This window comes from Theropithecus gelada, chromosome 7b, assembly GCF_003255815.1.
Source record: "Theropithecus gelada isolate Dixy chromosome 7b, Tgel_1.0, whole genome shotgun sequence".
NCBI lineage: Eukaryota > Metazoa > Chordata > Mammalia > Primates > Cercopithecidae > Theropithecus > Theropithecus gelada.
Genome location: NC_037675.1, coordinates 41,492,080 through 41,509,403, shown reverse-complemented (window position 1 = coordinate 41,509,403; position 17,324 = coordinate 41,492,080).

The following is a 17,324-nucleotide window of genomic DNA, read 5'->3' as shown; positions in this document are numbered from 1 at the left end:
ACCATGGAATACTATGCAGCCATAAAAAAGGATGAGTTTGTGTCCTTTGTAGGGACATGGATGCAGCTGGAATCCATCATTCTTAGCAAACTATCACAAGAACAGAAAACCAAACACTGCATGTTCTCACTCATAGGTGGGAACTGAACAATGAGATCACTTGGACTCAGGAAGGGGAACATCACACACCGGGGCCTACCATGGGGAGGGGGGAGGGGGGAGGGATTGCATTGGGAGTTATACCTGATGTAAATGACGAGTTGATGGGTGCAGCACACCAACAAGGCACAAGTATACATATGTAACAAACCTGCACGGTATGCACATGTACCCTACAACTTACAGTATAATAATAATAAATAAATTAAAAAAAAAAAAAAGAAAATGTGGCACATAAATACCATTAGTCTTATCCTAAACAAAGACAAAACTACACTTGAGGAATTTTTGTTAAAATTCTGAGGGTCTTTCTCTATGATTGCTTTTCATTATATTTTCATATGTGTCAGAGGATGTAGAATAATGAAATTGATTGTGTTCTAGAAGAAGCATATCAAACTTTATATTACTGGAGACACTTTCCTACAGTTAAGTAGAACAGAAAGCAGGTGATAAGGCTGAAGATAGAAGGATAGACACCATCCCCTGAATATTGACTTCAGCACGACATGAAAATTTCTGGTAGACACTTGCAGAGGGTTGAAATTTTCTCTGAAGCAATGACACTCAATTGTTTGCTATGGGGATTTTAATTCCATTGGTCATGTTTTATTTACTCCATAGCATTCAGCCTTATTTTGATGTATTTTGTTCTCCTCAGATTTCTCCATTTTTTGTTAGCATACAGATAGACGTCCCATATGTAAATTTTCCCACAATAATTTTAAAATGCTTTCATAGAATTATAAAAAATATATTTTGTTTTTGAATAAGAAGAGACATAATAAAGACCAAAGACTGCAGATCTTTTTAAAACCTTTTTTTTTTTTAAATTTTCATTGCGAAACACCCAAACTATTGAAAGGACATGTTGAGATTGTTCTACAGTGTATGTGAGGTAATATATTTACTAAACATTCCTTTAAAATTGAAGGTCACATTCATTTATGTTCTTTTAACATCATTTATTCTTTTTCATAAGAAAACTCCCAGACACAATGGAATTCGATAATTACCTAACAAAACCAAACAGTCTTCCTCCTGAAAGTAGTAACGTGGTAACAAAAATCCCCAAAGTTAAAGATTCATGTTGCAGCACGGCCATTTCTACATGGTCTTGATAATAATACAAAAGTATGACCAAAGGAGGGAGCAATAGAATCCCTGTCTAGTATAGTTTAAGAAAATAGATTATGATGGAAAGCAACAGGCTAAGAATAAAGACTAACACATGGGGCAAAAATGTTTTGTGGGTGGTGGACAGGAGCAGATGGAGAAGGACACATGTGGTTCTGTATTTTCTGAAGTACTGTAAGCTAAGTATCACAGTGACGAACAGAAATTTAAGCTAAACCTGTTGCTTTATTTGAGTGGAACTCTCCAAGTAAAAGGACTTTTTAGTATTATTGAAGTGTTTAATTTAAATGGCCAGACCAGTTATTGAGAAAAAATTAGAAAAGCTGTTACTTCTATTGAAGCTATTTGAACAGGAATTACAAACAAAATGCCCATGAAAACCAACAAATTTTAACTGTTGGAAAGTCCTTGCTCTACAAAGAGATATTCTCTGAACTCACAGTGTTTCCATGAAGTCCCCAGTTTGCTACACTTGAGTTCAATCTTTTTTTAAGTTTTAAGTTTGAATCTGTGATTATAATCATGGATAAGACGCAGACAAAGAAAGTGAGCCAAACTGAATGACAACAGCCACCAGGAAACCCAGTGTTTGCAGAATCACCACAATTAGTGGTGTTTGAGTACATTTCTTGGGTGAGAGCCTGCCAGAGATGAATCCTGAGTATCTCTTGTGTGGTGATGCTACAAATCTCAGAGGAATGATGCTGCAAATCTCACATGAAAGGTGCACAGCACTTTTTTATGGAAGAGCCATCCAAACATGTTTGTTGGGTGTCTGCAGTACTATTCTGGCTCCATCTAAGGAGAGAGAAAAAAGTTGGTACCCTAAATCTGCACTTTCATCAGCATTCCTTCTCACCTCTACTTTGACTGAGGAATCATTCTGGAAAACTTTGCCAACCTGCAAGATTGCAAAGGCCTTCTGAATTACTGAAGAATAAAGACAGATTTTTAAATAGGGTTTAGTGATAAATGTATTCTGGTCCCTGGATTCCCATCAATCATGTAAGACATAGATGGTAAATGTCAATCAGAAAATACAATTCTAAATATTATTTTACTGAAGTTATAATAAATAATATATATGTATTTTTAATCTCAGTCTATGTGCTCTCGTTGCTTCGGTCCATTTTATGTTGCCTATAAGAGAATACCAGACTGAGTAATTTATAAAGAATGGAGATTTATGTTTTATAGTTTTGGAGGGTGAGACATCTAAGGTTAGTGGGCTCATACCTGGCAAGGGCCTCCTTGCTGCCTCATCCCATGGCAGATGACAGAAGGCAGAAGGACAAGAGGAGGTGAGAGCAAGCAAGAGGTCAAAATCGAACTTGGAATATCAAATCCTTTTATTTTTCTTGAGGGTGTAGCCCTCATGACCTAAACGTCTCCCGTTAGGCCCCACCTTCCAACACTGTTGCATTGGAGCTTACCAACACATGTTTTCAATACATGCTTTCTGGGGGGAAACATTCAAACCATAGCATTTATTTATAATCAACCCACATTAAAAAGACCAAATCAAAATAATTCATCTCCATAAAAAAAAGGACTAGAATACTCAAATTAGGCACATTATTTTTAGCAACAATTCCCCAATGCTGTCCTATCTTTCTGAAACGTTTTATTTTTCTCTCCTTTCAAACATGTTTTCTTTTGTTTGTTAGTATTACTTTTTTCTATCCCTCTATATTATTTAAATCCCTCAAATCTTTGCCCACATTCCCAACGGGTTATAACTGTTGAGTGACAAATCACTTGCACCTTTGCAGACACAGGTTTGTGTGTCTGCAGGGAGCCCCCATCCTGCTGACTGAAAAATACAGAATCATTAGATTCTATTTTTTAAAATTATGTTGCTGTGCCTCCTGTCAATGTAATCTGTTATAAAATATAGGTAAGTCCTGCTGCCATAGCATAATTAACTGGTAGATTTTAACAGTAGGACCTCTGACAGTATCAATTTAAAATGCTTTTAAATAAACAGATCTCATATGAAAGATGCATAGTACTTTTTGTAAAAGAGGCATGAAAACACTTTTGTTGTGTATCTACAGTGCTGTTCTGGCTCCATCAAAGGAGAGGGGAAAAAATGGCACAAACTCTAAGTGTCCTCTCTGACAAAGGGAATCATGTAGTCACCTGGCTTAGCATGTTTTCTTGTTCTACAGAAAAACAAGAGAGAAAACAAAACCCCAAAGCTATCAGGATGAAATCTCAGAGAGAAAAATTTCTACCATTAAAATTCATGGAATTCGCACTAGGCAAAGCAGGTGTGCTACTAAGAATTTTAGAGAATGAAAAAGGTGCTGCATTTCTAGTGGTGTTTTTCAATTAACACCTGCTTAATTTGATATTAATTTTTTTAAAAATTGTAACATAAAAATTTTTACCTATATTTTGCATGGTTCTTTAAACACAAATAATTAGCTTTACAGAAGAATACATCCATTGCTTTGATCACATTTGTGAGTTGAATAGCTGAAACTAGCTATAAATAAGCTTTCACGTGGAATATACATTCCCAAAATTCATTTGCAAACTTTGTATTTGTTTGCTATTCCCAGGATTTGCACTGATGCATTTCAAATCTCTTATAGGTTGCACATACATATATTTTATAACACCCTTTCTTATATGTTAATTAGATAACAGAAAAGTAGAAATAATTTTATATATACAATAGCATAGTGCCACCTTTACATATGTATTAAGCAGTACATGATTGCTTTATACTAAAAATCAGTTTGTTCTATATTAAAGAAGCCACTGGCATATACACGTCATAAAATAAGTTGATAGAGTTATTTAGGAAAATATTTCAATATTTATTAATAAGTAAATGAGTTATACTACAACAGTAATAAAACATTATTTGAATCCAAGCTTTGTCATTTAATTAATGTCGATGATTCCAACTTCACTTTAAGAAATGTATTAATGTCCCTAGAAAGTGTTTTTTGCCTTTTAAAAACATCTCTAGTGCTCAGCATGAGATCAATGTCATACTGATTATTTAGTAAAACTTTTAGATTGATATGACCTATTCAAGCTAGGAAAATAAAACCAATATATAAGATAATGGTTTCAATTAGATGAGAAAAATAGAGGAACAGAACTACATCCTTTGTTTTTTTTCTGACAGAGAATTTAATGTAAGAAATTGGTGGAACTGTATTGTAGGACTAACAAGAACAGGTCATACCTCTTGGGACCAGAGAACAAAAGGAAAATGTTGGGATTATTAGAACCTAGACGCTTATAGAAGGGACCTCTCAGAGCTCAGCCTCATATTTCTGAAAAAGAAGTGGCACATTGTGATGTTAGTGTATCTCAGATAGTGCATTCAAGCTGGTTGTGGAAATATAGAAAAACCAAACCTGAAAACTGGAACCAACTGTCTCTAATGAGACTGCTGAGACAATGGGGATAGGAAGAGGCAAGTCTGTTCTCACTCCACCTGTCTTTGGGCATCCCTCAAGTGCCCCCTAATGGCAGAGCCTAAGCATCACAAGCAGAATAAAGAAACACGAATAAAAATACACAGTAGCTTAGTTATCCACACGCTAAAATACACCCCAGTTTTGCTGAGGATATGTATTCATATTTATTGTCCATTCCACTCTCAAACATGTCCTAGTACGGATGAAAAATAATATGGGCACTCTCTAGCCAAAGCTGTTTATCCAAATTTAATCAAATAAAGCCTCTGTGGTAAATAAATTTAGAAAATGGCCACTTTCGATTTCTTTAGTTCTGTTGGTACTTGCTGCTTCTCACATGAACAATTGCAGCCTAAGTTCTCTCTCTTTGAATCTGGGATGATTTTAGTAACTCATTTGATGACAAGAACATGGTAATAGTGACATTTTGAGACTTCTGGGATTAGGTCACAAAAAGCCTGGGTCTCTTGAAATGTTTGCCCTTGAGACATTGCCTCTCAGAACTCAGCCACCATGCTATGAGATGTCCAAGCCACATAAAGAGGCAATGTGCCGGTGCTGCAGCAGAGAGCCCACCTGAAGTCCCATAACAGTCAGCATCAAGTATTATGTAGTAGATTTTTTGGACATCCAGCTAGGTGAAGCCTTCAAATGGCATCCGGTTACCCCCATAAGATACCCAGTGGAGAACTGTTCAGGTAGGCTAGTTTAACCCTCATGAATAACAACAACAAATTGTAGTTTGGGGACATTGAGTTTTACTTACATAGCATACGTTAACTACAATAGCTCATCTATATAGTTTTCCAAGGACACTCATGATCTTTATCCTGATCCAACTGTTCTTATTTTTCTCCTCAGAGTTTTCTGTATTTTTCACTTTGCTTTCCAACCAAGTAGATTCTAAACATTTGAGAGGAAAGGATCACATCCTGGTTTGTCTCTGTATCTCACACTTGATAACTGATTATTAACTAGGTATAAGATGGCATTATTATAAATGCTGCACAACCACTACTCTGAAAAACTGACATTCATGAATCTGCAGGTTGACTGCAGTTCGACTGATGAAGGCTGGGATTAACCACATAGCTCTGCATCAAGATGCAGTTTGTCTGGACTTTTATTCAAGCTGTGGGCTGAGTTTAAGTCTGCTCCACGTGTAGTTTTTCTGAGACAGAGACTAAAAGATAACAGCCACTGATGTCATTCTCTTCTCATAGAGGATCACTGGAGCACAAGAGCCAACCAAAAATATTACAAACACATCAGAGCTTCTACTTAATCATACTTGTCAACATTCCACAGGCCAAAGAAAGTCACATGGTCTATCATATCAACGGGGTGAGGAGGTGCCTTTTGCCTAAGTGGGAGCACAGAAAGTAAATATTTGCTGGACAATAATCTGAATAATTACAAGGTCATCAAAAATGTCTCATCACTGATTGTAAAGTTCAGTTAACACCCTGTAACATTTGTATATAAACATAGTGATGGTTATTATATGTTAAACACATATCTAGACTTGCAAATTATTTCCAAGACCCAGGGAAAATTCTAAATCTGTATTTCCAGAGTATACATAGAAACTAAATAAAGTATTCACTGTAAAAATATTTAGGTGTATGGCTATGATAATTAAACCATCTAAAAGTCATTATTTTTCTTCAGTTAAAAATGATGCAAAATAATAGATCATTGATTTTATAATATGGCGAGAGAGTAGCTGGCATCCTAAATTTGTATTTTTATGTACTATTTATTGTTGTGACTACTTATTTAATTGAATGCTGGTCAAAACTTAAAGGTAAGTACTTTAAAGCGGTAAAAGTATACCTTGTAAAAAGTAATGGCACTGGGGAAAAGGTTATTTTAGCAGTGCACTCTTTTTCTTCTAATTTTGTAAGGACTGCATTCTTTTATAGCAAATCCACTGACTTCTTAATGCCTTCCAGATATACCATTAAATGCACTGGGTTTAGATAGTCTGAACATCCATATTTGTCCCAAATGAACACAGGAAGCATCAACCATACCTGCACAGAGTGAATATTATTAAATGGAATAAATCATCAACTACAAATACTTTATATTTTCTGCTGGTAATCACTGATTAAAGTTAGAATGATGCATTATTTTAATTCAAAGTCAATTGTGGAATGTGACTAAGATTTATAGGATAACACATGATAAATACCTACACTATCAAGGTAAGGAGATGTGCCCTAAAGTATGAAAACTAATAACCATAGAAAATTATAAATTTTATTTCTGTGCAGTTAGATTTACGGATCTAAATATTTATAGACTGTTTTGTCAAAATTTTATAGAATTTTCTAGTAAAAGCATTATTGAGACATTAGAAGCCTTACTTCAGGCAAAAAAAATGTATGTAGTCTTAGTCTCCACGCTGTTATGACTTTATTTACATTATAATCTAAAACAAGCAAAACCAATCTATTGTGAAAATTTTTTAATTGAGGTCTGAGTGTAAAGCATTAAGTAGGAAGGTGCATTTAGAAACTTTCAGGTGTGGTGCAAATGATCTATATTGTGAAAAAGTATGGATCATGTGTCTGCGTGTCAAACCCATTGAATTGTACACTTAAGGTTAGACATTTGGGATGTATCCAGTATGGGTCTACAAGACTACAGCTACTATGAATATTTTTGAACATTTCTTGAATATGTACATCATATCTATTGATTATTCCCTGAAAAGTGAAATTTCTGTGTGTATTAGTTCTGTCAGTTTGTGATAACAGACTATCACAGACTGGGTGGCATAAACAGAAATTTATTTTCTTAGAAGTTCAAGATCAAGGTACCAGTAGTCTTGGTTTCTGTGGGGTCCTTCTCCTTGGCTTGCATAAGGCAGTCTTATTGCTGTATTCTCATGTGGCCTTTTCTCTGTGCATGCATATTCCTGATCCTTCCTCCTCTTCTTATAAAGACATTAGCCCAATTGTATTGGGACTCACCTTTATTTAACCTTAACTTAATCTTAATTACCTCCTTTAACCTTACTTACATATTTAGGCCCTGTCTCCAAATATGGTTACATTGAAGGGCTAGCATTTCAAGACATAAATATTGAAGGGACACAGTTCTGTTTATAACACTGGGTCACAATGTATTTTTTTTTTTAATGAAAAAGAAATATCTCTAAATTTCTAGAGGTGTTTTTTGGTTTGGAGCAGACATATATCCCTACACGTCCACCACTGCTACAGAGGTGTTGCAGTGACTGCATTTACTATAACAATACAGTGTGCCCCATTGTCCAAACCCAAATACGTATTACTATTTCACAGTTTGTTTATCTTGGAATCTACCCGTTTAGAAAGCAAGACAGCATGGAGATGCTGCAATCAGCATTAATATAACCAAGTACAGGAGAAGTTCTGAATCTAGGCTCAACCTTGGCTGCACATCAGAATTCCCTGGAGAGCTTTTAAAATTCCTATGACCATTCTGAACTCCAAACATATTAAATCAGATTCTCTCAAGGTGATAACCAGGAAACAGCTTTTTTTTTCTCCCCAAGTGATTTTTCATGCCACTGTGGTTGAATACCACTGACCTACAGCTTCAAATAACCACAGTGCACATGAGGACGATTTTATTAAGTTGATTATTTACCCACCATTATTTTTAGCCTCTTGCTATATTCCTCTCTTACATGCAAAGCACAGCTGGTACTTATATTAGTGATAAAATATTTTAAATTAACAAGCTACATATGAATATGATATAATACATTCAAGGGATAAGTATGTCTTATCTTATTAATGAATCTTATATTCTGTGTAAGAAATGTGTCACTCACAGGTGATCCCAAGACTATTAAATATGAGAGAAATTTGAAATCCAAATTTAAAACTAAAGTATAATTTAGTTCAATGTTTTGTTTTTAGAGAAGGAAGTTATGCATAAGCAAGAAAGGAAGGTTGAAATTCCCTGTGCAGCACTAAGTTAGAGTCAAGGATATCAGTATGAACTAAAGTTTAGTTTAATATATGGACAGATGGCTAGATATCAAAACAATTATGTTTTCACATAGATCATTAAATTTATACATAATTATTTGTTTGTGGTTAAGGCCTAGAAACAACGACACTCTAGCAGTAAGCACACCCAGTGTCTAGATGTTAGTTTCTAAATACCATTCTCAAAAAAAAAAGAAAACAGAGCTCCTTGGAGTAGCAGTTGACAAATGAACCACAGACACATACAATGTTAATAATGGGAAAAATCAGACATAGGATATAGAAGGCCTCTTTGTACTATCTTTGTATTTTGTTCTAAAACTTAAAAATTATATTGAATTAAAGTTTCTAAAAATATATATAAGTGATTGGAAAGCTATTCCTCTATTTATAAAACATTGATACACATGTTTAACTATCATAGACACCACAGAGAATTCTTCTTTGCTGCTATTAAAGCGTATATTTCAAAACAAACAAAATGTGATAGCCATTAAAATCTAAACAGCTGTTCTATAATAAATACAATTGTATCTTATGCTATTCCAAATACAGCTGTTTAAGGAAGGTGCTATGCTTGTTCTGTGTATAAATCAGGCATTGAAACAAAAAACCCATTTAGGTAAATGTTCCTTTAGAGCCTTTTTTTTTTTTTACTACTGTGTGTATCAGAGAATCTCAGTACACTGAAAAAAAAGAGAGGAAATCAGTTGTATGAATTCTTTGTCTTGCCACAGATTTATTAGATGGAATTGTATTTCTCTCAACACTTCTTGAAACTGATTAGAATTGTGTAATATGATTTCTTTAGAAAAAAAGTGTTTAGCTGAATATTGCTACTGTTTCAACATACATTGTTTCCATGAAATTTTATTTATGTTTTCAAATTTACTTGAGTTAGAAAATTTTCAAGAAATTTTATTTCAACTCTACTTAAGTTTTAATTCTACTAAACCACAGTGGGCCTAAGGATTGTGTGAAAGAAACTGCTGCATAAAATTTCAGACAGCAGCTCCTCAAGAGCTGGATATAAAGTGTCAACTGAATGGGCTCTTTGAAAATTTAAAGCAAGAAGATTCTATAACCAGAGTTTCGGAGACCCATAGAATTATAGCAAATTAACGTTACAGTATTATACATAGAACATCGCTTTTTTTTTTTTTTGTCACAAATGGAATAGAACAAAAACAGTTCTAGTTTTTATTTTTGTTTTTGTGGGCACACATGTATATGTGCTCTTCCGCAGACTTTAAATTCTTTTTGTTTTTATTTACTCTCTTTTGCTGTTTTCTATTCCTATTTTCAAAGAAGAGAATCACATTTCATTTTCTAATGATCAAATAGTTGGTATTTGATTATTAGAAAGGAAATGGCATGTTAGAAAGGAAATGACAATTAACTAAAAAGTAAACTCTATCAACTTCTCGATAACTGCCTTCATTCCTCTAAACATCTGCAGTGGTCTGTTACTTTGATGATTTCCCAGTTAACCATTTTGCCCCTATTTCAAACCTTATGTATTCCCTTCCCCCAACCACTATAACTGTTTGACATTTAAAACAAACAAACCAAAACTAAATATTAGAAATGACACTATGCTAGTTCTTGGCCTTGCCCTTGATTGTCCTATTAACTTTATACCTTATTTTCTTTAGAATGCTTGTTCTTTTGCTCCTTCTTGAAATCTAGCCACCATGCTATGAGGTCACCCAAGCAGCCAAGTAGAGAACCATGGTCTTGAATGTCAGCCCCAGCTGCCAGTTGAACCTCCAGATGACTGTAGCTGCCCACCACCCCATCTGACACTACATGAAACAAAAGAACAAGCCAGTCAACTTACTGAATCATGAAGAGTAATAAACTGATGTTTTAAGACAGTAAATTTTGAGAGGGTATCCTTTGTAGTAATAGATAACTACAACTTTATAGTGAAACTTAGATGTATGGAAGAACCATTATTATACATGCCATTTAGGATGATTGCTTCTATTATCAGTGAGTAATTGAGATAGGAAAAGATAATTGACAGTTTGGAAACAGCACAAGGAAAGGGTGCAATAAATTAATTCCTCTTATAAGATTATATTCCTTCTTAGGAGATTTAGGAGGTCTTTAATCCAGTAATATCTAGAACCATAGTCTAGCACTCTGCTACTCAAAATATAGTCCCTCAATTGGCAAAGTTAGTATGAAGCTTGTTAGAAAAATAGAATTTCAGGATCCACAACATACCTACTAAATTAGAATCTGTATCTCAGCACAATCCCTGGGTGACTAGTTTATACACAGGTCTAATAATAAGTGATTGGATAAAAGTGAAATCACACAATTACCTGATAGTATGTTAATTTATTGTCTGTCCCATCCAAGTTTTGCTTTTATCCAAATAAATCCCTCCTCAGACACAAATCTACCTAAGTCAGAAACCAAAAACTACTCCGACTTCCCTCACTCTGTCATTTCAAATGAAAAACATAAATTGTACCTTTTTAATATGTATGTCATCCTAACATAAAGTCATCACATTATCACTTGTCTAATTAATTCAAGTAGTCGGTATCACCCATAGAATATGCAAGTGTGGCCCCTGCCATGGGTCTTATGTCTTAGGGGCCCCATGCTTTAGAGGCTTTTGTTAAAATGTTTAGATCCTCCTCTGGTGGCTGGGACTGACCAGGTCAGTAATGCCATCTACCACAGTGCCTAGAGACTAGACTATTGCCCACCTAAGCATGAATCAGTTTTCCTCTTCAACTCTAAGCATACCCTCCTCATCCCACATCCCTCACAACATGGTGATATGGTTAGGCTTTGTGTCCCCACCAAATCAAATCTGAATTGTAATCCCCATAATACCCATATGTCTAAGAAGAGACCTGGTGGGAGGTGATTGGATCATGGGTGTGAGAAACACACTCATCCATCCAAACCCAAAGAATGGACTTAGAGGCACAAAGAACAGTAAAAGTGAGACTTTTTAATAACTATCTTGCAAGATTGGGGCAGAGGGCAGGCACACACAGGACAGTCATATCAGGTAATTTATCTCCTAGCACACAAGTCCCTCCCCAAGTTCCTCACTGGCTGAGTACTATGGGGTTACAATCTTCCTGGACATCACCTAAGTTTCATTATCTCCCTTATAAGGTTGTACCTGAGTCCCCTATCAGCTGTCCACTAACCTGAAAATTTTCTCTAAAATATTTTAAAAGATAATTATTTCATTCTTTATAAAACAACTCCTTTATAAATAGAGTGGTTATAGATAAAGAAGCAAACAAATATAGAGAGAAATAGAGACATTCATATGCACCAGGTATTGGTCCCTCTTATATGTCTACCACAACTTTGGATGCAAACTCCATAAGGTAAAAGACCATATGTTATTTGTAACTATATTTTAGTGGCACGGTGATTGATATACAGAGAGAATTTTAAAAATCTCATTGTGGTTTTGACTTGCATTTCTCTGATGATTAGTGACATTTAAAAAATGTCTATTCAGATTGATTACCCATTTTTATATCAGATGATTTGTTTTTTGGCTATTGAGTTGTTTGTGTTCCTTATATATTCTGGTTATTAGTCCCTTGTTGGTTGAAACACTTGGTAACATTTTCTCCCATTCTGTTCCTTTCACTCCAGTTAAAATGACTTTTATAAAAAGACAAAAAATAACATGCTCATGAGGATGTGGAGAAACGAAAATGTCTGTACGCTGTTGGTGTGAATGTAAATTAGTACAGCCACTACGAAAAAGACTATGGTGGCTTCTCAAAAGACTAAAAATGGAACTACCATATGATCCATCAATTCCACTGCTGGATATATATCCAAAAGAAAGGAAATCAGTATATTAAAGAACTATCTGCATACTTATGTTTATTGTAGTATTATTTACATTAGTCAAGATATGGAACCAACCTAAGTGTCCATCAACATATGAATGAATAAAGAAAATGTGGTGCATATACATAGTGGAATATTTTTCAGCCAAAAAAAAGAACGAAACCTTGTAATTTCCAACAACTTTAATGGAACTGGAGGACATTATGTTAAGTGATATAAGCCAGGCACAGAAAGACAAATATCACCTATTCTCACTCATATGTGAGAATTAAAGAAAGTCATCTCATGGAGGTAGAAACTAGAATGATGGTTACCAGAGGTTGGGAAGGCTCTTGGGAAGGTAGAGATTTAAAGGGGTTGGTTACTTGGTACAAGAATACATTTTATTTCTTAGGTAGAAGGAAGAAAATCTAGTGTTCAATAGCACAATAGGGCAACTATAAGTCTATGACTTACTGTATATTTCAAAGTAACTAGAGAAGTGGTTTTGGAATGTTCTCAACACAAAGACATAATAAATGTTTGAGGTTATGGATATCCAAATTATATTAATTTGATTATTACACATTATATGCTTGTATCAAAATATCTCATGTACCTCATACACATGTAAAACTATTTGTTTATATAAAACAAAAAAATTTCAAATAAGTTAATATACATCTTTGATTGGATTGTCTAAAATTTATCTTGGTAGCATTTATTTTTATTGCTGATGCCAGATATATACATATTATTCTAAAAACTTGAAAAACATAGGATATGAAGAAAATGAAAATCATAATTCTTTCACGTTTATGTTAACATATTTTCTCTTTATTTATAAAAATTATGCTTCTTTTAAAATCCCAAACATAAGGTTAGTGCAAAAGTAATTGCAGCCTAATAATTGTTTAACAATTAGAAAAAGAATACTGTTTTTTACTCTACTCTTCTACCAAAAAGATGGAATGATAAGAACTGGAAGTAAAGTCATCCTAAAAATTGGTTGAAGTTAAATAAAAATATTTATTTTAAAACTCTTCTTGTCTTTATACTGTAAATGGGAGTAATTGTGGATAAATGGTAGAGTCCTAGGACATTATTTTTGCCCAGTAGAATTCAATGCATGGAGCAAGAAAGAAGAAAGAGAAAACATCAGTGAAAATTATCTGCATAACGATGTAAAATGCTATCTCTGTTTTGGGCAGAGTATATTCTATTATCTCTCCAAGAAATGTTTATTTTCCTTAACACAAATTTTGACTATAATATCACCAAGAAAAATAATTGTTTTCACTTGGGTTTGTATATTTGTGTGTGCACATGACACTATATGTGTTGCCCAATAGTTTTTCATAAGAACCTGGAAATTCAATGAAGAAATGAATGAGCATACTTTCACAGGGTGCTGCCTGAGTAAACCCAAAGAATATTGAACATAATGTGGCAATTCTCACCATAGACAATTCCGCCAAAGCTTTCCCTGTGACCTGAAGCACTACCCTACTTCAACCCTGTCTTGCCCTTGTGGATTATGGTAACTGACATTGTATGGCTGGAGGAGTGATGGTGGAGAGATTAGGGGAAAATCTCAGGGTGAAATTGTTTTCTATGGGAAGAAGTTTAGGTTCTCCTAAAAGGGGTGAGCAGGGATGAAAATGCTCATAGAAGGAATTTCAATTTCGAGAGACAAGATGAGATACTACAGTTTACCCATTAGGACAACCTGCAAGAAGATTCTGGATTTTTTTTTTCTCTGATCCTGGAGTTCAGAAACATTCATAGCTAACATTAAGCTTCAGTTTTGTCTTTTTTTTTTTTGGAAATTCTATCTAGTTATTTTCAAAGGCATTATTAAACATACAGCTTTGTGGTCAATGCAGAATTAACAGATGAAGCTTTAGAAGAAGTGAGTCAGCTTGGCAGTGTCAGCACTGACTTGAAGGAGGACAGCATTGTTAGAATTCCAAGTGGTAATCTGTAGCCTAATGTTTAAAATGTGACACTTTATTGTAATTGCTTCACTTATTTCTTAGAGAAATAAAATGTTACAGCTATTTTTAAAATTCCCAGAATTCTATCCCCATTGTATTTCCCACAGATGTAAATAAGTAATCTCTGTTGAAGCTGTGCAAATTATTTGTGTGCTTCCTTTCAAATTAGTACTGGACATTTGTATCTATAACAAGATCCAACATTATTCAATGTTTTTAAGTTTTACTAAAATTATATGTAATATTTTTGTGTTTCTGTATTCACTCATCATTCTGTGTTTTGAGGTTTATCCACATTGATATAGTTGATACAGTCTGTTTTAACCACAGGATTGTGTAGTATTTTATAAACACCTTACAATTTATCCATCTCTCAGCTGTGGACTGTATCATATTTACATTCTTTCCTAGTACAAACAGTGATGAGATAAATATTCATATATAGATTACTTTGTGCACATGTAAGTGGTTATCTATGACATATAGTTCAAAATGGAATTGCTAAATTGTATGTTATATGAATTTTCAAATTTAATTAACATTTCAAAATTATTCTCCAATAGGAAGCAATAGCATTGTGGATGAACACAGAAAGAGGGGAAACGTGATGTATTTTGGTGTATTTTTGTTTCTTTGTGGATTTGCTTTATATTTTTGTTTTCTTTTTGCCTTTACCCAAATAGGATAGAACAGAAGTTCTCTAACAAGTTTGCACATTCTAATAGCTAAGGCACATATAAAAATTACCAAACCCTTGTTCCACACTCAAATATTTTTGACTGCAATTACACAGGAATTGGTCTTCTCCATCAGTATGATTTTAAAGCCCCCATTCCCCAGAGGATGCTAATGTGTAGTCAAGGTGATTAGCCATTGCAATAGGTTTTCAAATTTTAGCTTGTATCAGAAATACCTGGACCAAAAGACTTGTTAAAAGATACATAGTTTGGCCCCATGCCCAGAGTTTCTGATTCAGTGCTTCTGGGGGGGGGCTTGTGGGTTTACGTTTCAAACAGTTTCTCAGGTGATGCTAAGGTGCAGTCTAGAGCCGACACTTTAAGAACATAATCCCCACAATAAACGATGGGGAAAGGAAAAAGCAACCTTGACAGCTAGCACTAACAGCTAGGCTATGATGTTCCTACAGTTTCAAACACAAAAATAATGTAAAGTTACCCTGTACCAATAACGAACAAGACTAAAACAAAATCACTGTATAAGTGTGCCTCAGCAGTCAAAACGTAGACTTCAGCACGAACCACAAAAATGGTCAAGATTCTCCCGCTCCTAAAATAAGTGACTGTGGTTTCTTTTTCCTGTTACAACTTTAGGCCCTCTTCATTCTTTCTGCCTCCTATGTAAAGATTAGTAATTATCCAATCATAGATTTGCTACCACTTTCATACATGACCCAATCCAGCAAAAACTCCTAATATAAGCCCAAATCACCAAACCAAGCCCAGATCCTGTAACAAATCCCCCAAAACATATTCTGAAACATCCATGCAGTAAGTAATAAAATTATCTTTGTTTGACTATAGGTATGTTACCGGTCATCTGTCTTTGGTGGCCAATGACAAAGGTTACCAATAAAGTGGGGATGGGGCTATATATATACATATATATGTGTGAGTGTGTGTGTGTATATATATGCACACATGCATACTTGGAATACTACTGTACATATGTTAAAAACTTATTTTACTACTATAAACAGTAGATGTATTCATTGTAGAAATAGAGGATTCACATGTAACAAACCTGCACATTGTGCACATGTACTCTAGAATTTAAAGTATATATATAAAAAAAAAGAAATAGAAGATTCATTCACAAAAGATAAAGAAAAAAATTGGCCAGCTATCCTGCCAGAAATGTTGTCAAATTAAGAATATTATTTTCTTTAGAGTTTTCCAGTATAAACATTATATAATTAATTGGTTATCAAACTATTGATAACACTTTTATATTTTTCACTTAAAATATGTTATAGATTTTTCCCATGTTATTCTATTGGAATTAACTAATTTGTAGTATTGACACTGATATTAAGTAGTATTAATCATAATACTAATTTCTACATTATATAATTTAACCAGTTCCAAATTTTATATTTCAGAGCAGAAAGTCAATAGACATTTTCTAAAGCATAAATAATTAACTTCAAATTCTTAATATTTTCCATTATTATTTTATTTTTCAAGATGTTTCTTTCTTATAGGATTTTAGAAACATTCCTGTAGAAGAAAAGCAGCATCACAAATTGAAGCTATACCCCACTGAACTTCTCCCTTTAAATTAAATATTGAATTTTATTGCACAAATTTTGTGATTGTATTAAAGAAAAAATGTGATTTTATATCTCTATATATGCATACATATATGTTGCTACATATACAGAGAGTTGTCTATATTGACATTTTCCTACTGCTGATACTTTCATCTGTGTGGCAAAAATTTAGGTTAAAGATAACAGCTGCTTTGTTTTTATATATCTCTGTAATACTGGAATAAGCACTGCATGCATTTGGTATAGCTGTTTTGATAAAATGCTGGTTTGACTTGCTATAACAATGTTCAAGATTTTTACAACTATTCATCAGTGAAACTTTTCTATTGATTCCTACTTTTTACTCTTTTATCATATTTTGATAAACATTATATTAATTTTGTAAAATTATTGGAAAGTTTTTATGTGATTTCCACAAGCTAAACAATTTACAAAATAGTGAATTTCTATTATTTGTAGGAAAGAAACCTGTTATATTGTC